The 22,676-nt window shown below is 55.2% G+C and overlaps 1 protein-coding gene across 6 annotated transcripts in view; it reads left to right on the forward strand.

Annotated features, from left to right (window-relative positions):
* The window catches only part of ST3GAL1 (ST3 beta-galactoside alpha-2,3-sialyltransferase 1), a 95,884-nt gene that overhangs the window by 53,169 nt on the left and 20,039 nt on the right, over positions 1–22,676 (forward strand). For 5 of the 6 annotated variants that reach the window (XM_041769658.1, XM_041769656.1, XM_041769655.1 and 2 more), the window contains exon 3: positions 1,268–1,322. The exons of the other annotated variant lie outside the window; for it this stretch is intronic. The gene's annotated coding sequence lies outside the window, so the exon portion shown is untranslated. The remainder of the gene's footprint in view (positions 1–1,267; positions 1,323–22,676) is intronic. 6 annotated transcript variants of the gene reach the window in all.

Raw genomic sequence — 22,676 nt, forward strand, 5'->3', positions numbered from 1 at the left:
CAAAGCTCCCCTGCGTGTGGTGGGACAGAGGGTGCCAGCAACACAAGCCGCTTATTCTGGAGAGTAATTACTTTTAATTAAACCTTCTTATACTTCTTAAAAATTTCTCCTTTCGTGTTACTTCCATGGAGAGTAAGAGGCAGGCCAGCCTGTCCTAGGCACCCACTCCCTCCTGCTGGCTGGGGCGGCCGCTATGTAATATTAACATCCATGGGCCTCTGGGTCATCCATTATTGACGTGCAGAGGTCAGCGGGCTCAGGTCCATGGGAGCAGGTGCGCTCAGGTGAGGGGGAGAGAAAGGAGCCCAGGTGGTCTCGACTATTCAGAAAGTTCTCTTCTTGCTTGCCTTGGCAGCGCACATACTAAAATTGGAACGCTACAGAAAGTTCTCTTCGTCCCCACTCCCAGAGGGAAAGCATTTTGCATGCCTCACAGGTGACAAGAGCCAAGACGGCAGGCATGTGGCTGCATCGGCTGCAAGCGGGGGGTTATTATTCATCCCACGACAGAGTGGGGGTGTTTTCTTCCATCCCTATGACTGTTTAGGAAGGGCCCGCCCCTGTGTCAGCATCTAGAAAAAAAAAAAAGCTCAAACAATAATAACACCTCCCTAAATCTCAGATTCAAGTCACCTCTCCCTTCCCAAAATGCCCAGCTGTCAGATTCCTGCCAGTTAGAATATTCCAGAATCAGACCCCCACCTCCATGTGATCTGGGACTCGCCACCAGGCCCGTTGCAGGAGCACCCGAAAAGTCCTCTGTCCTCCGTTGTGGGGGAAGGATGGTTTCCAGCTCTGTTCTGTGCCCACCACTCCTGTGGCCCCACCAGGCCACCCTGCATGAGCCTCAGTTTCCTTCCTGTTGCAATGGGAGGCTGGGGCTGCCGTCAACGGTGTGTGTGTAGAGTGACTAACCCTGCCAGGTGCCCAAGAGGTCACCTGGATGAGTGCACGCCAACCCCCGTGCCATGCCTTGATCTGAGGCAGGAAGTGGTCTCAGAGAGGAGGCAGGGCGGTGCATGCTTTCACTTAACGGTTTGGAGCACTGAGCCCTGCCACTGGGTTCCCCTGCCGCCGGCCCCGCGCTCTGAAGGCGACCGCTATCCTCTCCCGACGCCGGGGGCCCAACAGGGCTCTGCCATCAAAATAGCACTTCACGTTCACTCTGTGCCTGTGAGCTGAGGACGTTGCCAGCACTCTCTGGAGAGACCTTCATGCCTTTTCCCTGCGGTGAGTCTGAGTTATTATTTTTTTTTTAATTTTTCAGATGAAGAAACTGAGTCTCAGAGAGGTTAAGGAACTCCCCCGAGGTTGCACCGCTGGTAAGTGGCGGAGCTGGGATTTGAACCCTGCTCTCTGTGACTCCGGAACCTGTGCTTTTAATTGCTTGCTCTCTCTGCCTTCAGCTGTATCGGAATGGTTGTCCCTCCACCGCCCCAGTGTGGGAGGCCTGTGACCCGGTTATTGTGTCTCTCGCTGTGCCTCCTGCAGGACCCAGGACACAGTGGGCTTTCCAGACATACAGGATGTTTCCAAGGTGGTCCTTTTTTTTTTTTTTTTTAGATTTTATCTATTTATTAGAGAGAGAGAGCATGAGTGGGGGGAGGGACAGAGGGAGAAGCAGACTCCCCACGGAGCAGGGGGCCCGACTCGGAACTCGATCCCAGGACCCTGCCATCATGACCTGAGCCAAACGCAGATGCTTAACCTACTGAGCCACCCAGGTGTCCTGAGGGCTGTCCTTTCTAAACCCCATGCTGCCGGGCAGTGTTCAGGAAATGAGAGTTTCCTCTAATCATCAGAAAGTTCTGGTTAGCTCAGTGTTTTTCCCTTTTTGCTATATTCAAGGGCATCAACAGGTCACCGGCACAGACAGCACGGGGAGTGCGTTCTGTGCCTGACCCTAAAGCACGTCTAACATTCCGCTTCTGTGCAGACCGTACAGATAGATTATTTCGACGGTGGTTGTGTCTTTGTGATTCAGAATGTACGACACTGGACTTCGTGGTGGGAAGGAAGGCGTGGGGGGTGGGGGGTGGAGGGGGCGTCCAGCCTGGTGCTGACACCAAGCAGGCCCCCGATGCCCTCCTCCCACATCCTGTTAGGGCCCCGCCAGGGGCTCTCCCTCTCCCCCCCAAGCCTTTTCCAGGTCCTCACTGTGGCTCTGACCGGATCTGTTCTCTCCTGGTCCCTCTGCTTCTCACGTCCCCTCCCTCCCATCACTAGGGGTGCCCGTCTCCTCCTCTCTTCCTTGAAACCCACTCTCTTGTTTTTAGAAGATTTCCTAGAACCTGTTTCTGAAAAAGCTTTGAGAATGAACAAGCCCCACTTAGTAACATGACCGCAGATGAACTGCCTGATTTGGTCTCCTGAGTCCTCAGAGAAAACTCTGGAGTGGGGGTGGAAGTGGGCGTGACTTTGATTTGCAAACCGTCTTTGAGGGGGTGAGGGGATCCAGCAGCTGGGCTAGGGGGTTCCCACCCCCACTCACCTGGAAAAGCTGTTTAACTAGCTAATTTCTGCTTGGGGGAAGACTCTAGTGTGTGATTTTTTTTTTTTTTTTTTTTTTTTGGTGGGGGGAGGTAAGTGTCTTCCCTTGCTGAGCCTCAGTTTGTCCATCCATACATACAGTGGGATCCTCGGCTGTGGTTTCCAGACCAGAGCAGCAGTGAGATTTTGATGACTTAACAAATGTCATACAGTTGCTCCTGCTCCTGAGTTGACAAAGAAAAGCCATCAGGGTGGGGAACCGAGAAGGGTGGTATTTGATAAAAACAATTCCACGCTGGTCTGGTCAGGACAAACCCAGAGCCACACACACACACCTCCGGGGGGTGTGGATGGGGGGTGAGGGATGAGCCCCTCTGCCCCCATGGCTGACATTCCACGATTCCCTAGAGGTCACTCCGAGGCTCCTGGTCCTCTGGGAAGCGGGCCTGTGGGCCCCACAGCAGAGCCAGGTGCCCCCGTCACGTGCTGTGGGCCCCACATCCTGCCTCAGCCACAGAGGACCCCAGGAGGCAGGACTCTGCTTCCTCACCACCGCCCTCCGTGGCTGCACAAATGCACCGTGTGGTTTTGTAGTATTTTTGGTTTTGTCGTTTTTGCAAAAGCCAAAGGAAGTCTGTAGGCCGAGCCCTGTCTTCCCTTCCAGAGGGTGTGCTCGCTCAGGGGCAGGCAGGCCTCCAGCACACGGCCCCGGGTTGGGAGGGCACCTGCCCGGAGCTGGACACTGCCCTGGGCCGCCCGTGGACAGGGCTGCTTTGAGGTGGTCACTGTCACCCTCCCATTTTCCATATGAGGACATTGAGGCCCAGGAACGACCAAGGACCTCCCCCCGCCCCCGCAGACACACAAGGCACAAACCCAGACGAACCTCTGCTTTCTGAGCTCTGAGCACTTTTCACCCTGCCTCTGGCCCGCACATGTTGTTGAGAACCACTGTTGTTCCCAGCACGGGGCACATGGCAGTAAGGGACCCGGGTGAAAAGTCCCTGCTCACCTGGTGCGGGGAGACAGACAAGCAAAGGAGTTCTGTACATGGTGAAGTGTCAAAATCGCGATTAAGTCTGTCGTGGGAAATGCAGCTGGGCAAAGGGGGCAGTGACGCTATTTTAGGGTGATCGGGGAAGGCCCCTCCAAGGAGGGCATTTGGGCAGAACCCTGAATACAGCCAGGGAGCACGCCATGCGGATTCTAGGGTAAGAACATTCTAGGCAGGGGGCACGGCATGTGCAAAGGCCCTGGGGCCGGCATAGCTACCAGTCTGCTGCCTCCTCCATCTGTCACCCTCCCAGTGTCTGCAGGGGTGAGACAGGCGGTCTTGGCTGTGTGGCAAGGAAAATGGAACAGAACTGAATGGGGCAGAAGGCAGGTGTGTGTCGAATAGGAAGCTACTTGTCTTGTTCCTTAATCCTCTGCATTCGAAGTAGTTCCCTATTCTTGCTTTGTATTTTTTTCTCAAGCCAGGACTCTGGTCCATTACTTCAGGCTTGTCCTTCCAAGCCGGGCAGAGCCTGGATTCCAGAACTACAGAAATAGAGCAAGAACTGGGGCTGGCGCTGTACCACTGACCTTGCACTGACCTCGGGAAGGGGAAGTCCAGCAAGTAGCACCTGCTGGAGGTAGGGGTGGAGGTGGGGGAGGGGCAGAGGTAGTCACTCGTCCTGCCCTGGGGGGCGGCGGGGTGAGGGGGAGACACTTGTGCCCTCTGTGTTGATACTGATGCCTGTCTGGCACCTGCTGGGGCCATTCATGGGCCAGGTGTGCTGGAAGGTGTGCTGGAAGGGACGTGTCTGGAGAGTTCCGGACCCCAAGTTCTAGGCTTGCGCGCCCCCACAGACTCATGCACAACCTTGGGTGGGTCGCATCCCCTCCCTGAGCCTTGGTTTCCCTGCCTGGAAGAGAAAGCAGAGACGTATGGTCCTCCCTGCGTTCCTCTGTGATCCTGAAATGCCACCAGCCTCTGTCTCCGAGGCAGGCAGCAGCCAGGCGCTGGGACAGAGCCTTCAGGCAGCTCCCCTTTGATTTTGTAGGCCCGGGGGTCTCTCAGCAGAGGGATGGGGGGGGGCGCGACCTCCACGGTCCTGCCTCAGGCTCTCAGTTAAGAGCCTCCAGCAGTCCTCCTCTCTCAGCCTCTCCTCCCTGATCTGGGTTCTTGTGGCGGTGGAGCCAGCAATTCATTTCCAGGAGCGGAGGAATGTCTCCCTTTCCTTGGGGCCCAGAAGGGTTCCATGAACTGAATCTCATTCAGCTGGAAAAAGAATAATCAGAAAGCAGTTCTGCTTGGTCACTGGCCTGTGAACCCCTTGAATGTTTCCCAAAAGGAACACTCCGAAGAGCCCCCCTGGAGGAGGCAGCCCGGGCCCTCCTGCCACCCCCCCAGTGAGTAGTGTGGGGGTCGACCAGCAGGCCCACCGTGAGTCAGCATCATCGGCTCAGGCTCAGCCTCCGTCCGTCTGCCCACCAGGCGGGTCCCCATGCGGGCACAGTCCCAGAGACCTTGAACTAAACGAGACGCGGTCTGTGCTCCCAGTGGCAGGTCAGGTTCAGTCTGACCACTTGCTTCATTGGCTCGAACTCCAGAGAGTTCACGGCCGAGCGGACTCTCAAGGTCGCCAAAATGCAGACGTTCAGAAACGTTTCGCCTCTCTCGTGTTTTCTCCTTTCGGCGATGTCTGCCCCAGGGTCATTGGCTTGGCCTTCTTTGATCCAATCGAATTTTCTTTTACTGCCTTCCTTCTAGTACATCCTTGTCTCACATGAATTTGGGTGGCGGGGGTGGGGGAGCAGGAAGGGGAGGGAACCAGGGAAGTGTTCCTGGGCAGGTGGCACTGGAGACTTGGACTTCACCAGCTGGGGGACGCGGGAACCAGAACGTCGCTCCATCAGCAAGGGCATTTTGCTGATGATAAAATTCAGCCTTTGGTAGCAAACAGTAAACGAGCCCTCTTTTAGACCCAGAGGAAGACGTGACCTCGTGCCTTGCAACCGGTGGCTGTAGATGCAGCTCTGAAGAATGATCCAGACTGGGATCCCTGGGTTGCTCAGTGGTTTGCGCCTGCCTTCGGCCTAGGGAGTGATCCTGGAGTCCCGGGATCAAGTCCCACGTCGGGCTCCCTGCGTGGAGCCTGCTTCTCCCTCTGCCTGTGTCTCTGCCTCTCTCTCTCTCTCTCTCTCTCTCTCTGTGTGTGTGTGTGTCTCTCATGAATAAATAAATAAAATCTTAAAAAAAAAAGAGAATGATCGAGATAAAATACAGTCAAGGTCTCAGCTTTCTTAGTGCCAAATAAGACACGTAGGAATGCAAGAGACCCATGGAATGGTGTCTCTCGACAATAGGGAGGCACTAAAAATGTCTAGATTTGAATCCTAGGTCTGTCACCTGTGAATCGTGAGATCAGGCAAATTGCAATTGCTCAACGGCATTTAGCTTCAGTTTTACTACCTGTAAGGTGGGTTAGTACCCACCTTTCAGGTGATTATTCGAGATTATGTAAGATCACTGTTCTAGAAACACGGTAGGGAACAAAATAGAGTCTGAGCTCAAGGGACCTAGGTGCATGGAGAATCTTTTCAGCTGTCTATAAGGATATAACGTTGGGAAACAGGCAGGTGAAATGCTGAGTGTGATAGACATCGTGATTCAGGGATGCAGAGGGTGGAGGGATAGTCCCTCCTGGGAGCTGACATGGGACCCAGCATCCTGACTTAAGTGATGAGGAGCACCTGGGCAGGGCACACAGCCTGGGCACTGGTCCCGTGCTTGCCATCTTGCGGGAGGGCACGGGCTGGTAGGTCAAGTGAGCGAACAAAAGGCATGGAGAGTGGAGTCAAAGTAGGCAAGGACCAGCTCTAGTAGGATCCTGCAGGCTGCAGGAGCCTCGGATTTTATGCTCGGTGGAGACTGTTGGGCAGTGAGAGGCATGAGCAGAGAGGGGCGTGGAGGGTCTGGAGGGCATGTACGGTCCGGGCTTTGAGTTTATCCAGTCCCCCTCTTGCTAACTGAGAAGCTAGCCTGTTTTGAGGATCCCGGCTGACTCAGTGAGGCTCCTGGGTGTAGACAAGGGACCGTAGTGAAGGGGGCTCAGGGTGACGACCCCTTCTAAATTTGGAGCAAGACGACAGTTGCAGATCCTGAGCTCCGGAAACAGCAAGGAGGGAAGGTTCCTGGGGCCGGGTCAGGTCATGGCTTATCTGAAGGCCTCATCTCTCTCTCGGCCTACCTGTCAGATGGGGAGAAAATGAGCAGCCGGGCGTCCTCTGTGAGCCTCGTGAATGGAAGTTGAATCTGAAGACCGTGTGCTTCTTATCTGCATTAGCAAGAACATTTTATTCGAGGCAAATTACGCTCAGAGACTGAGATGGTCTTTGCCAATAATTTAGCACAGGTTCACGGCGGGAATGATAATTTATAATAGTAATATTTCGCAACCCAGTAGTCTATAGAATAATGTCTTTTAATAAGCCAGTAAAGGAATGACGTGCTCCGAGCCGATGATCGATTACGCTTCCAGGTAGAAGGTGATGAAAGGAGGAAAGCCCAAATGTAGTCAAGGTCTGTGTACCTTTCTATGAGCTGCTTATCTGCAGATTTGGTCCATTTTTTTGTTTTTTTGTTTTTTTTTTGGTTGGTCCTTTCTAAGTAGAAGCTGCCGGCTTGGGTCCCTGGATGCTGGGGCACCTGCCTAGCCAGTGGGTGTTGCCAAGTGAGGCGGGCTGCTCCGAAGGTTAGTGCCCTGGGGACTGTCACGCGACCTGTACCACTGCCCACGGGGTCGAGCCTCGCCAAGGCCGAAACAGGTGTCCTTCTCCACCGGAGACTGCTGAGGGGTTTAATGCCACTGCCACCCGGGAACGGCCTGGCCAAGGCCGGAGCGAGGGTCTCAAGATTTCTGGAGAGTGATTTAGGTCAGCATAGGGGAGACCTGCCTGGACAAAACTTCCAGTGACTCCTCACCATTCTTGGTATTTAAAGTTCAAATGTCCACAGTGTCGTAGCCGCTGCTCCTTAGGCTCTTACCGCCACGTCCCCAGCACGCGGGACCCCCACCAGCCGCTGGGGTCCGAGTGCTTCTGGATGACAGATGTCGATGGCGACATCCTGACCCATCCCGACACAGCCTCCTCGAGGGAAGCCAGCTCACCCCGAGGTCAAAACAACTCCGCCAAAATCCTAAAGAAGTGCAGTTGAAATCGTAACAAAGCAACGCACAGCCTAGAGGAGGCGAACTCATCCCGATGGGTCATCGTTCTAGGTTTTTGATTATTCCTTTTCCTCACAGGACATAGCAATGTTTGATACGTAGCTCTGGTGCACAATGCACACGCACAGCCACCGATGCAGAATTTACCCGCCAGCATCTCCCCTGGTAAAGGACGCTGTTGGTCACTCACTGGGGCAGGGGAGGAGAAGGCGCAAAGGGTCAGGACCCCAGAAGGCCCAAGAAAACAGTGAAAGGAAGCATGTGGGACATCCCCTCTCCAGATCTGGTCCCTCGTCCCACCCAGGGCCATACAGCTGGAGGGAGCAGTGGCTCCTCTCAGCATCCCTCGCACACATGCTCGGGAGGTCCCGGCGTCAGCCCACAACGCTCAGAGACAGGGAAGCCTCGGCGAGGTCCCCCAGTGGGCAAAATGTAAGGGCTGGCACTCGGATCGCGGTCCCTGAGTATGCTGTGCTCCACCCAGCATCATCCCGAGGCCACCCTGTCTAGCCTTGGTCTCTCTGCGACCCCAGGGATAGCAGCCGGCCTCTCCAAAGCCCACCCCTCCCCGCCATGCCATGCTGTAGGAGGTAAAAGGGCACCTGTTTTAAAGCAAAGTGGGCAGAACAAGAAAGTGCCCTAAAGGCGCTATGGGCCCCACGTGGGAGGCCCTTTGATGGGGAGCCGGGGACAAGGGACAAGCCGTGCAGTCCCCCGCCCCCAGGGCTCAGCAGAGATGCAGGTGGGGGTGGGCGGAAGCCTCCCAGTGTTGACTGTCGACTGGGGGACCAGCTCTGTTGGAGCAGGGGTGCCCCAGCCTCCAGAGCATTCACCTGTCCTGCAGGTCAGCAAGGCTCACTCCTTCGCTCTCTCCAGCTCTCCCTGCCCTCTCCATGGATAGAGGGTGAGTAGCCATTGTGTGCACCTTGCAGGGGTCAGGGGGAGTGGGGTTGAGTGGGGATAGTCCCCCTGCTGGTGTGGACGTACCCCCAGGGGAGACCATGGGCTCCACCACCTGAAGGGCAGATACTTGGCATGAAATGCTCTGGTTTTGTGGGTGCGCTTGTGTGGATCACCTTTGAGCTTTACACTTGTAAAATGTAAGACCCTGGGCCAAGTGGCTTAACCTCCCCGGGCCTCCATTTTCCCATCCGTAACATGGGCAGATTAATGGATTCAGCAAGTTAACAGGAATAGAGCTGACTGGGCGTGAAGCCAGTGACGGGAAATGCCTGCTAGAGAAGGGACAGCCCGGGTGGCTCAGTGGTTTAGCGTAGCCTTCAGCCCAGGGCCTGATCCTGGGGACCCGGGATCGAGTCCCACATCAGGCTCCCTGCATGGAGCCTGCTTCTCCCTCTGCCTGTGTCTCTGCCTCTCTCTCTCTCTCTCTCTCTCTCTCTCTGTGTGTCTCTCATGAATAAATAAATAAAATCTTAAAAAAAAAAATACAGAGGAGGATCGGATGGGCTGATGACCCCTGCAGAGGCCAGAGCTCTTCCCTGCTGCTGCCCTCTCGGATCTCCTAAGTGCTGTGACTTTTCCGGTTTTGCACAAGGGGCCGGGGATGGCTCAGTGTGGTCAGGGGGCTTGTCCAGGGTCACAGAGCTGATGCTCCTTTGGAGCTGCCCCCCACCCCCACCCCCCGGTGGCTCTGCACTTTACCATATGGCCTCTAGGCCTGAGGTGACTATGCATTCGTCTGCTGTTAACCAGGTGAGTGACCCTGAGCAAGTCCTCTAACCTGTCTGAGCCCATATGGCCAGTAGGTGCTAGACGATGAGCCTGTCTTCATTATGGCTAACGACATGGGGCAGGAAGTGATGCCGAGGGGACAGAGCTGGCTGGCCGTTCCCAGGTCCCAGCATCTCCCTATTTGCTTTCAAATACCGACGGCGCAGGGGATCGGCGCCACTTAAGGTACAGCACACGCAGCACAGGCTTTGACCCGAGGTGGAATCCGGATCCCTCGCTGTGCGCCCTTGAGCGCATGCCCTTGGCCGCTGCTGTGCAAGATGAAGTGTCATCCCCTCGCAAAGCTGATGTGATGATTGAATGAGCCCCCGGGAGAAGCAGCGTCCCGCCGGGTGCTGACACACAGCTGTGGATGTTAGGGGACAGGTGTCCCTGCCCTCTCCCCGCACGCTTGGGCATGGATTTCTCCAGGACTCCCCAGCTCTGGATGCCAAGACTAGAATCTCATTCTGTCCCCTTGGCTGTTCCCAGCTCTGGGGACACTTCCCATGCCCTTGCCCCACGTGTTGGGTCACCACTGGCCTCTGGCCCCTCCTCGCTGGGCCCCCCACTGTCCCGAGTTGCCCTGGGCTTTTGTGTTTCCTGCCCTGAGCCACACAGGGCTGCCCAGTTTCGACTGCTCTGAAGCAGCCCAGCCTGTGACATGAGTCTTGCCCATCTGCTTCAGGCACCTACATTCCCGGTCCTCCCAGTGAGCTGCTCGGAAGTCCCTTGTCAATGAGGCACGATGTCCCTCCTCTCCCCAGGGTGAGCTCAGGCATGCTGGGAGGTAAACAGGTGGCTCTTTCTGATGATAGCTGCCCTCTGCTTCTCCCGAGAGGGGGTTCCCGGGGGCAAGGCCAGGACAGCCGTACCCCAGTCACCCACTGGACATCACGACACCCCTTCAACCCTTGGTTTCTGGGATCATTTGTGCTAGATTCGCGCTTGTCGCCTGGGGCTCCTTCCCATCTCCAAACGCCAGGGGTTGCCGGGCTCCTGCCGCCGGGTCATCCTCTGCATTTATCCTGCAATCTGAATTCCCATTCTGGATGTCACCAGGGAGCCTTCAGGAGTCTCTGGATGCCCCTATAAATGGTTAGGGTTAAAAAAAAGTCTCTCCTTGGAAGTCGGGGGGCTGGGAGGACCTTACCCCAACTTTCTAAACCTTCACTCCAGACCAGCCAGGACTCTAGCCTGTCGCTTCCCCGGGAGCCCTTTAGAACCAGCCACAGACCCCTAAGGCAGGGCTGAGGTGGGGCCTCAGATCTCTGAACAGTCTTTCCTTTGCCAGGATGTCGGCACCACCCAAATTGGGGAAATGTCCCCCTTTATTTTCTGGTGGGGGAAGGTGGGAGCAGGTGTCAGCCTGGACGTGCATATGCAGTCCTGACCACATTGCATGCCTTGAGTGTCGGGTGGTTGTCTTCAGACTCTGAATCTAGCATCTAGCACTGCTCAATCTACACACATAAGAAGATTTGCGGATTAAAATTCCTTTTGTGAGGCTCAAAATATGAAAATATATCCACTGCTTCTCATATGACCCTAATCCTGGTTAATCATGTTTGTCGGCACTTCTCCAAGCTGCATGTTCTGAACCTCACTACTGGTGCTGCAGGGGATCTTTGTTTTCTCCTCCAGCAAGCAAGCAAGCAGGCAAGAGGTACCCGGGTAAGGAGAGGAGGATTGTCGAGCGCAAGGAGGGGGCTCTCGATCTCTCAGTACCACCTGGGTGTGGGGACCTAGAGAAGGTATCCTAGGGCCTCATCTATAGAATGGGACAGGTAGTATTACCTTCCCCATAGGACCTGGAACCGCCTCTTGCACGCCCTGGCTAGTCCCTAAGAAGCCGTGTAGCCTCCTCTCAGAGCCCAGCTACCTCGCCCCCCTCAGAGCAGAATGAAGGGTACCTGCCCCAAAGATCCCCTGGGCACCTTGCACAAGAACGTGCCAGATACTGACACTGCCGGATTGGCCAACTCTGCACGGATAAGATGGGGAGGCGGTTGAGGCTGCAAAGCCATCCCCAGATACGGAAGGGCCCCCACCTGTGGCCACAGAGCTGGTTAGAGATACTCTATGGGCCTTTGTCTGCTGGCAAAACGACGAGGATTGTCTCTGACAGCTTGATATCGAAGCCTAGCAGGAGTCAGAGGGCCAGTAACGGGAGAGGCAGGTGAATCCGTGGCAGAGAGGGGCTCCGGAGTGGGTGGGGGGTCAGCCACAGTCACCCCCTGGAGCAGCCACGGGCTGCAGGGGTCTTGCCCGGTGGCTCGCCTGCATGAGCTGCACGGCCCGTAGGAGGCAGCGCCAGGGAGGCGGCTGGAGGTTGTCACCCGGGGAGTCTGGGGCTCGGGCTCATTAGAGTGCCTCCTATTGGGACCTGGAAGGTGGTGAGCCCGGACCCCCAGGGGAGCCCAGGGGGGGAGCCTCTGGCTCTGTCCCTGCCATAGACCATCCCAGTGGAAAACCTCCTGAGGGGTGAGTTCCTGGGCAGCAGTTGGGAAGATTCCAGAAAGATCAGCTCCCCGAGGTGGGAGGGGAGCCAGGGCTCTGGGCATCCAGCTGGCCCGGACCAGCTCTTCATGGGAATCGCCGGAGCCTGCCAGGGCTGTTCCTAGAGGTACAGGGCACACCTCCAGGCCTGCTGCCTGCAACAGGAGGGGCCCACGGGCCACCTGTGCTCCTCGGCAGGATGCAGGTGGTGCGCTCCATGTGGGCCTGAGCAGGGGGGTAGAGAAACCACGGGGACCAGCCCATCCCTGAGGATGGAAATTGTGAGTGTCTCTAGCCCTAGGGCTAATTAGGTGAGAGGATGAGGTCAGAGATGTCACTAAGACCCTGGGACTGACCAGTGTATGTAGGGACGGGCGGGAGCCCCCAGCCTCTGTCCCCTTTCTCTCCAGTCTCCCACCTGCGTTCCCATGGGCCACACCCACCGCAAGCCCCCCAGGGTGGGAGCCCATTGATGCAGGCCCTAAGGTCAGCCCGGGACACGGAGCAAGGCGGGAAAGACGGAGGGAAAGCCCAGATGCCCAGCTCCCCACCTGAACACCCCCGCTGCCCCAGGAAGGCTCCGGTGCACACGTTCAGGGCTCCTCGACAGCAGGGCCAGGAGAGGTGGTGCCGTGGGAGGTGCCCTTCTGGGGGCCCTGACTTTGCGTCCCAGCAGCGTGGCCCAGGCAGGCCATGACCTCCCTGAGCCTGACTTGGAAACCTCACCGTGTCACACCCTGCCAGGGGCTTGCTGTGGCCCCCAGGGTGTGGCCCAGCCCGCCCTCCAGCTCCATTTTGCATCTTTCTCTCTGGGGTTCTGCTGGGCTTGGCCTTCTGTCTTTCAGTTCCTTCGGACTCACCCACTCTTCACCCGTTTTTGCCGTTTTTGCACCAGCAGCCGGCCCGGAGGCTCGTCTTTTCTGCCCCGTGACCCATCCGTCGTGCAGACCTCAGGCCATTACCACTTCCTGGGGACACTTGCCAGCTGCGGCCCATGCCCACTTCCCTGTGGCACTGCAGGTGGCCGTTATCAGTCAGGGTTCTCGAGGGAAACGGACCCTACAGAATAGGCGTACACATATTCAGGAATTGGCTTAAGTGTTGTGGGACTGGCAACTTCAAAATCCATAGGGCTGGATGGCAGGCTGTAGACTCAGGCAGGATTCGAGTTCTCTGTTACGGTGCTGAGACACAATTCCCTCTCCTGGAAGGAAGCCTGGAAGCCTGTTTCCTTTGCACCTAGGGCCTTCAACTAATTAGATGAGGCCCACCCACATTTTGGAGGATAATCTTTTTTTTTTTTTTTTTAAGATTTTTATTTATTTATTCATGATAGACATAGAAAGAGAGAGGGAGGCAGAGACGCAGGCAGGGGGATAAGCAGGCTCCATGCCAGGAGCCGGATGCGGGACTCGATCCCTGGTCTCCAGGATCACACCCTGGGCCAAAGGCAGGCACTAAACCGCTGCGCCACCCAGGGATCCCCGATAATCTTCTTTACTTCATGGCAACCACATCTATAAAAATGCCTTCACGGCCACACCTAGACTAGCGTTTGACCAAGCATCCGGGTGCCATGGCCTAGCCGAGTTGACTCATGGATGTGATCCGTCTCAGCCTTTCTTAATTCTTCGTGTGATTCCTGAATCATCTCAGCCTCTGCCCCGACTCTGTTAGGTTAAGTTTCCTGAGGGCAAGGATGAAGGTCATCTACTTTCTCTAACTGTTGTTTTGTGCAGCGCTTGACAGAGCGGCTGCTGCACAGCAGGTGCCCCGTAATCGTCGTGTAAGAGAATCAAAGGGAGAGGGAATCCGTGGAGGGAGTGGCGGGGTGCAAATCAGTGAGGTGTCCACCTGGTGCACGGCAACTGCGCGTGACGAGTGTTCTGCTTCGCACAGGCCTCGCCTTCATTCTGAACCCTGCCCCTACCCCCCAGTGCGTACACCCGCTTCCTAGTTTCTCAGATGTACGCTGATGCCGGGGCGAGGTGAGATGTCCCCAATATTAATGTCGATAACAGCTCTCGTTTCCTGAAGGTCAGGATCGTTCTGGACACTTTGTATATCCACACACCCTCAGCACTGATTCTCATGCATATTATATATATTCAGTGTTCTAGGTGACATTTTTATAACATGGAGGCTACATGTTATAGTCTGTTTGGAAAGTGACCGTCCGTGCTAACCACGTATGCATTAATTTCTCTCTCTCTCTCTCTCTCTTTTTTAAAGTTTTTATTTATTTATTAACAAGAGACACATAGAGAGGTAGAGACACAGGCAGAGGGAGAAACAGGCTCCTTGCAGGGAGCCCGATGTGGGACTCAATCTCAGGACCGGGGGTCACGCCCTGAGCCAAAGGCAGACGCTCAGCTGCTGAGCCACCCGGGCGTCCCAAATTTTTTCCTCGTAACTGAGTCTGGGGTGAGCACGGGCTGGCATTGTCATCTCATTGTAGAGGAGGCCCAGAGATGCGGACTGACCTAAAGTCCTGAGGTGGCTCCGTGTCACTGCCAATTGCGGGGTTGCCACCCCAGTGTGGGGGCTGTGTCCTTCGTCCCCTGTCCCCTGGGAGGCTCAGGAAGGAGAGAGGCCCCAGGGTCAGCACACCCGCTGGCTGGGTTAATCAGAAACCCAATTTTTACTCTGGAAGGAGAGAAGCTGCTCCCCACTCTGCAGTGTCAGGGGAGCCTGTCACCCCTATTTACCCTGCGGCCTGGGGAACTCCTCTCAGGCCTCACCTCACCGTGGCTGGGTTTCTCTTCGGTGATGTTTTGGGCTGGGAACAGGGTCCGATTGCAGCATGGCTGGCCTGTCCCCCCTCCCCCACTCCTGGGGAGCAGCGAGGCACTGAGGGCGTCCAGGTCTGGGCTGGGGCGTGGGGTTACGGCTGCCAGCTTTGTGGCTGACTCAGAGTGGGTGGAGCTGAGCTGGAGGGAGCCCACCGGGGACCGAGCCAGACAAGCAGGGAGGGCCTGAGCTGGGGCCCCTGCTGGTCCCATCAGTACTGGCCAGTGGGGCTCCTCACCTCTCCTGCAGCTCAGATGCCAGGCTCAGAGCAGGGAGGGCCCCTGGACACCACCCTCTGGCCTCTGTCTCACCTGCAACCCCTCTTCATCACCTGCCAGCGGAGGGTCTCGGGCAGGGAACTCCATGGGGCCTCTGTTCCTGCCTCTGAAAGATGGAGGTGATCCCCGGTACCTGTCATGGGGCTCCAGCAACTGGATCTACTGCTTAGAATAGGGCCTGCCAGAGAGAACACCCTACTTACTGTCAATGGAGTACCTACAGCCCTACAGCCACCTCAGGGGCAAGGGTGGTTTCGACCCCGTATTTATATAGACCAGGGACTCGAGGCTCAGGCGGCCCACGTACCATCCCCAGGATCACACTGCCAGGGACTCCCGGCCTTCGGATTGTTCTGCAGGGCCTCACCCCTGGCTGCAGCAGCTGGACCAGCTCCCAGACCTCTCCACCTCTGCCTCTGCTGGCTCTTGCTCTGTGTAGGCTCAGACGCCTCCTGAACTCCTTCCATGGGAAGCGAGCGTGCAAATAGCCACGCCAGGGGCAGCTGCGTGAACAGAGCCAGGCACGTCTTGGAATCTGAGGCCTGGGCCTCCTCTCAACGCTGGCGCCCCATCTCTTGTCAGTGAACAAGTCATTTCCCCTCTCTGAGCTCAACCTCTACATCTGCCAGAAGAAATGGGGCTGAGGGGCCCCTGGGTGGCTCAGGGATTGAGTGTCCACCTTTGGCTCAGGTTGTGATTCTGGGGTCCTGGGTCCCACATCAGGCTCCCTGCATGGAGCCTGCTTCTCCCTCTGCCTATGTCTCTGCTTCTCTTTCTGGGTCTCTCATGAATAAATAAATAAATTCTAAGAAAAAAAAAAAAAGAAAGAAAGAAAAAGAAATAGGGCTGAAAGGTAAGGGTGAAGGTGTTGGGCTCCATGTGAGAAAACAGAACCCACTGCAGTAATAATGCTTAGGGAGCACTTGGGATGTGCCGAATTCTGCTCCACACACTTGACTTCCACGGCCTCACGTTCTTCTTGCTCCAACCCAGGGAGGTAGGTCCCCTTCTTATCCCCATGCTGTGGACAAAGAAACTGAGGCAGAAACTTTAAGCAGCAGGATTTGATTCAGGGGATCTGGTGCTTGCAAAGTTGTTGGAAAGGTGGCAAGAGGGGAGTCCTTGTCCTACTGCTGGAGGCCGAGGTCCAGAGGCCAGGAAATTACAGGAAGCCAGTGCAAAAGCCAGCCCGAAGGTGAGGGAGGCAGGTGGTTCTGGGTCTGATGCTCTGACCATGCCACCGCCTCCACCGCCGTGAGAGAGAGGACAGCCCTGCCTCCCTTTTGGCTGTCCATCGATTATTGGCTCCAGAGCCCTAAGGGCAGGGGAAGCTGGGAAATGTGGATTCCAGACTTTCAGACCCTAACGTAGAGGAGAGGACACAGAGGAGGCAGGGAAGAGTCCTCGCTCCAGTAAACTATCCAGCCCAGGAGGCCTTGGAAGCAGCAAGAAACAGGAGGATGCCCTAATGCGCTCATGTGCAGGCAAGGTTGATACGCTGAGCACTAACCTTTGCACAGAGAATTTGGGCCACTTGACCTGCAGGCTCTCAGAGGTCATGGCCAGTAGTACCAGAAGCAGTCCAGTCCCTCAAGGGATGGAAGCAGGTAATGGAGCAAGTTGGGATCATCATTTTCATAACACCCCTCGGTGGTTCTTTCATGTCTGATTTCATGTGTTCTTTTTTTTTTTTTAATTTTATTTATGTATTTGAGAGAAAGCAGAGCTAGAGGGAGAGCACAGGTGGTAGGGGGTGGGGGGACAGAAGCAGAGGGAGAAGCAGACTCCCCGCTGAGCAGGGAGCCCGATGTGGGACTCCATCCAAGGACTGTGGGATGGTGACCCAAGTTGAAGGCAGACCCTAAACCGACAGAACCACCTAGACGCCCCTCATTTGTTCTTTTAAATAATTGCTAGGAAGGCAAGTCAGGGGTTCTGTTGGATTTTTTTTTTTTTTAATGAGGGCCTGGACCTTGGGGAGGACAGAGAATTGACATTATAATGGGCCAACTCTGTGCCAAAGATTGGCTGGTCGCTTCTGTGCAGATCTTTTTAACCCACCACAACCCTCCATGTGGACCCTAGTAGTCCCACTTCTTGGATTCAGGAGCCAGTATCAGAGCAATGAAGCACCTTTCCCATGAGCACAGAGCCAGAAATGGGAGGAATTGGGACTTGAACCCGGGTCCCTCTGTGCCATTTTCTCTTCCGACAACTGTTGACCATGACCCACTAGCAGGTGCCTCATAGAAGCAGATTAGGTGGGTTCCAGGTGTCCGGTGAACAGGCCAGGGCTGGAGAGCAGTTCAGGGAAGAATGGATCTTCTTTGCTAGAAAGCCTGGAGCCCTTGACCAGTCTGTTCTGACTCCGTGCCACCCTGGGCCACCATGTGAAGCAGCCAGGACATAGTGGGACCCGGTTTTCAATGATCGGAAGGAAGGCTCATGGATGCTAAATCCCCGTAACTACTCATCGTGTTCTCGGGGTGGGTTGAGCTGGGAAGTCGTCCTCGCTGTGTGTCCTGAAGCTGATGTGTGTGTTGAGGCAAAGTGAAAGCAGATGGAGCCGGGGGCGGGGAGCTGGTGGCAGACCAAGGGCTGCAGCTGCGGCCCTCTGCCTGTTGATTTGCTGCCTTCCCTCCCACCATCTGCTCGTTTGGCTTGGTGTGAAGAGATTTGATTTGCATGGCACCTCTGGGGCTTCTCTGGGCCCCGCCCTCTTCTCCAGATTTTTCCAAGCTCCTAACACACCCAGGACTCTGTGCCAGGCACCAGGCATCTAGAGAGGCAGAGGAAATGCACTGTGGCCTCCACTTCCAGCAGTGGCAGAGGCTTGTGGACCATTTCTCCTAGCAAGGACTATTAAAGCTGAATGAGCTAGAAATCCAGCTCTTTGGAGGCATTAAGAGAACAGCCAAGGCAGCTAGCACTTGAGAGGTGAAGATCCCTGGGAGGAGGGAGATGGATGGGCTGACCCCGCTACTCCTGCTGCCTTCCTGCTTGAAGGATGTGCTGACTCGTAGGAGGCTCCAGAAGCAAGCAGAGAGCAGCAGCTTGGTGTGGGGCCATCTCACATGGCTGGGAATAAAGCAAATTAAATAAAAATTAAAAATAGAACTCAGGGGGCAGCTAGGTGGCTCAGGTGGTTAAGCATCTGCCTTCAGCTCATGTCATGATCTCAGGGTCCTGGGATTGAGCCCTGTGTCCAGCTCCCTGCTCAGCGAAGAGTCTGCTTCTCCCTCTCCTTCTGCTCCTCTCCATGCTTGTGCTCTGTCTCTCTCTCTCAAATAAATAAATAAAATCTTAAAAAAAAAAAAATAGAACTCAGGGTCAGCCCAAATCTAAGCAACCAAGAACCTAGAGCAAAGGGAACCACAGAGAAAACAAGGGATGATTCTGCACCCCTTCTTCCTTCCGAAGCATCTGCCAGTATTCCAGCTGCTTGGGAGCAGAGCCTGAGAAACCGAGCTGCGAATAGCAGCTGAGAGACGAAGAGGCCAGACCCAGCTTTTGATAACCTCACGGTGCAGGGGAGGCAGGAATCGGAGCTGAGAGCATGCAAGGAGGAGGCGCCTTGGTGGGCATCCCAGCTACCCTTTGAGAAGGGCTGTAAGTGGGGGCAAGCCAGAAAGAACCAGTCACTGAACACTGAAGCGTGGCCCCAGTCATTCCGGTCACCACCTGGATCAAAGTAACATGCCTGTGCCCTGCCTGCCCGCCAGGAGGCACGCGTTCCCCTCTGAGTAAGGACGGCCCGCTCCGGAGCCTCTGCGCTTTTGGCACACACAGTATGCACCATTACCAGGCGTGCCAGGAGACAGAACCAAGTGATCCAAGAGAGATAAAGAGAGAAAATAGACAATAGAAATAGACCCACAGGTTATCCAAACGTCACAAAGTGCAGACATCGTCTTTAACTGTGATGAATACTTGCAGGAAGATGGACAAGATGGGGAATGTCAGCTGCAATGACCTAGCGCTTATAAAAATTTTGCTCAGATGGAAATTCTAGAACTGAAAAATGCAATAATTCAAATGAATGTAATACCTTAATGCACAGCGAAGGAGGATGTGAACAGGGTAGTATCCACCTCAAGAAATTGTTAAGATGACAGATTTCAAGCCCAAAGGAATGACAGGAAAATGACAAGATAATGAAGATGAGAGCAGCTATTAATGAAATAGCATGTTAGGTATTGGCACCTAGAAGGATCCAGGAGAGACAGCCTGGGTGGCTCAGTCGGTTGGGTGTCTGTCTGTCTTTGACTCAGGTCATGGTCTCGGGATCCCACATTGGGCTCCCTGCTCAGTGGGGAGCCTGCTTCTCCCTCTCCCTGTGCCCCTCCCCCTGTTGCTTGTGCTCTCTCTCTCTCTCTTGCTCTCTGTCTCAAATAAATAAAATCCTTAAAAAAAAAAAAAAAAAAGATCTGGAAGAGGGAATCAGAAGCCTGGGTCAGAGTGCTGGCTCTGTCACCATCTTGCTGTGTGACCTTAGAGAAGTCACTTGCCTTCTCTGAGCCGCAGTTTCCTACGTCAGAGAAATAAGCATAATTATCCATTTTGCCCCGTCGGTGTGAGGATCACACGGAGGACGGTTGCAGCCCCTCTTCATTAGACGCGCTGATGTTACCAGCAACCCTCGTGCAGAGGCCGAGGAGGGCATCCCAGCCTGGGGAGAAGCGTGCACTCGGACAGGCGTGAACTACACGTTCAGAAACCCGTACTGTTCACCCACCTGGTGTTCCAAGCCTTTCAAACGTCTCATCTGTCAGTGGCTGGTCATTAGCAGCGTCTCCCCATTGCCAGGCGGGTTTATCTTTGTTAGGGACCCACTTTTAGAGAAATCTTGACGTTCTGGGTCCTTGAAAGGGCACGAACGTGCTTTGACACCGTGCGGGTCACCCCGCTAGTGTGTCACTGGCATTCTCTGGTGCCTCCTCCAGGAGAGGCGTACCTTGGAGATAGCGTGGGCCGGGTCCCAGACCGCCGCGGTGAAGGTGGCGGTGGTAACGCAGTGAGTCAAATGAATTTCCTGGTTTCCCAGTGCCGACAAGAGTTGCATGTATACCATAGGAGTCTATTCAATGTGCAATAGCATTTTATATCTTTAAGAATCAAGATAGAGGGATGCCTGGGTGGCTCAGTGGTTGAGTGTCTGCCTTCGGCTCAGGGCATGACCCCGGGGTCCCGGGATCGAGTCGCACATCGGGCTCCCTGCAAGGAGCCTGCTTCTCCCTCTGCCTGTGTCTCTGCCTCTCTCTCTGTGTCTCTCATGAATAAATGAATGAAATCTTAAAAAAAAAAAAAAAGAATCAAGATAGATACCTTAATTTGAAAATACCTCTTTGTGGAAGAGTGCTAACCATCATCTGAGCTTTCAGCCCATCATAATCACCGGTCGCAGATCGTCTTAGCAAATGTAGTAATGAAAAAGTCAAAAGTATTGGGAGAATCACCAAAGTGTCGCACGGAGATGCGAAGTGAGCAAGTGCCGTTGGCACTGGCACCCATAGACTTGCACCACGCAGGCTGGCCGTGAACCTTCCATCTGTAACAAGTGCAGTGTCCGCAGAGCACGAGAAACAGGGAATGGTTTGTCCCCAGTGTGTGGCTGCAGAGGACAGCCACTCTGCAGGTGGGACGGGGAGCTGTGTTCTCCCCACACCCTGTTTTTTTTTTTTCAGGGAGGGGGGGTGGCCGGCCTCCCTCACTGCACACTTGGCATCTTGGCTTTAGGTCCCATGTCCGGGAGCCGGGCTGGCACTCCCCCGTGTGTCGCAGGCTGCGTCGCTTACTGGAGCACAGCAAGGTCACGCATTCCTCGTTTCTTCCCCGGGGCCAGGGAAGGGGGTGGAAGGGTGTTCTCGCTTTTCCACTGCAGCTTATGCCAGGGCTTCGGAAAGCACTAATTGATACCAGCACGGAAGCCCCTGCCGGGAGGTGGGATCCAAACACGTGCTCTGGCCTCCGAGACGTGGCTGCTGGGACGTGCTGCGTGGACGGGAGGAGGGTGTTGGGGTTCCCCTGCTTCTGCAGCCCAGCCTTGCCCTCTCAGCCCACCCCAGCATCAGCGTAGACCACGAGGACCTCCCTCATGGAGCCAGGCGTCGCCGGGCACCTGACCTCTCGTTCAGGATTTTATTTGGTCCGCGTGGTTCAGCAGCTCTATTTAAGCGACCTTGGCTCTGCCCTTGGCACCAGGGTACAGAGTCAGTGAGAGCATCCTGGGCCGTGCTCGTCACCAAGACAAATGCAGTGAGAATGTGTCGCTCCTCTGCTCAGACCCTGCAGCGGGTCCCCATGTCATTCAGAGCAAACTTAGTCTTGTCAACGGCTTCCACCCCACCCCACACATGCCTGCTTCTCTCCTTCACGTCGATCCAGGGGTACCGGCCTCCTTTCTCCCAAAGCCACCAGGGCGTTGCAGGTGCCTAGGAAGCTCCCACCTTAGACTCTTTCACGATGTGTCCCAACCCCCTGTCCCAGAGCCTGGCACATCGCCAGGCCCTAGGAAATAACGTAGTGAGTGAACCAGATGATCCGACAGACTTTGCCTGGTTGATGGCCCAGAAAAGTGGACAAAACCTGTGTTATCACCCCCATTTTCCAGGTGAAGAAATGGTTCAAAGAGAGCAGGTGACTTGTTCACAGTCACACAGAGAATGGGTGGGACAGCCTGAGAATCAGAGTCTTCTGACTCTTGGGCTTTGCTTTTCTGCTCAGATCGCTCCTCTGACCTGTTGGTCCTTGCCTTTCCTCATTCCTTCATGCCATCCGTGCGCCAGGGGACAGGGGCCCAACCATGACTGAGATGGAGTTCCTATGCCCACGGAGCTCCCAGCCCAGGGAGGAGATAGATAAGTGTAAACAGTGCAGGTGGAGCAGAACCATGATACTGTGGAAGCCAGGAGGGGGCCCTGCTCCTGCCAGGAGTGGGCAGGCCTTCCTCCAGACGGGAGCACCTGCTGATCCCTGAAGAATGAGTAAGAGTCTAGCAGGGTGGGATGGGCTTTCTGCACAGTGGGGTCAGCCTGGGGTCAGTCACATTGCTTTCAGTTATGAGTAATCTGCTTTACACAATAAAAGAGATGTATTAGTATCTCATGTTATTGAAAAGTTGAGGTGTCGCGTGGGCTGCAGGTATGGCTAGATCAGGGATTCAGCACCACTTGTCTCAGCTCTGTTCAGCTGTCCCCTCTTCCACATGAGCTGCTGAAATGGCCTGACTTTTGTATGTCAGACCAAACAGCCAGAGCAGAATAAAGTCTCTGCCCTCCCCGCAAGTCAGGGGTTTCAGAAGTGTGATTGGATGAATCAGTGCACATACCCGTCCCAGGTCCGAGAGGGCGGGGAATCTCTGCCAGCCACGTTAATGTGATTTTTAAGCATCCCCTCCCCGCGCCCTGCCCCCTCCTCCCGCTTTCCTACCAAAAGGCAATCAATAACCCTTCAACTGTCACTTTCCTAGAAAAAAAAAAAAATGGATCCTGCTCATGGACATCTACATATCAAGGATGGGAACGAATTGACAGGGCAGTGATTAGGTCGGGGATGAGAGACACATTCCGAGCAAAGACCAGAGTCGTCATGCTCATGTGAAGAGATGTGACCACCACAAAGCCAGTGCAGTCTGGGGGGGCGGGGGGCTCATGTGGCAGGCATCTGAGGAGTC

The sequence above is a fragment of the Vulpes lagopus genome, chromosome 9 (assembly GCF_018345385.1).
Source record: "Vulpes lagopus strain Blue_001 chromosome 9, ASM1834538v1, whole genome shotgun sequence".
Taxonomy (NCBI): domain Eukaryota; kingdom Metazoa; phylum Chordata; class Mammalia; order Carnivora; family Canidae; genus Vulpes; species Vulpes lagopus.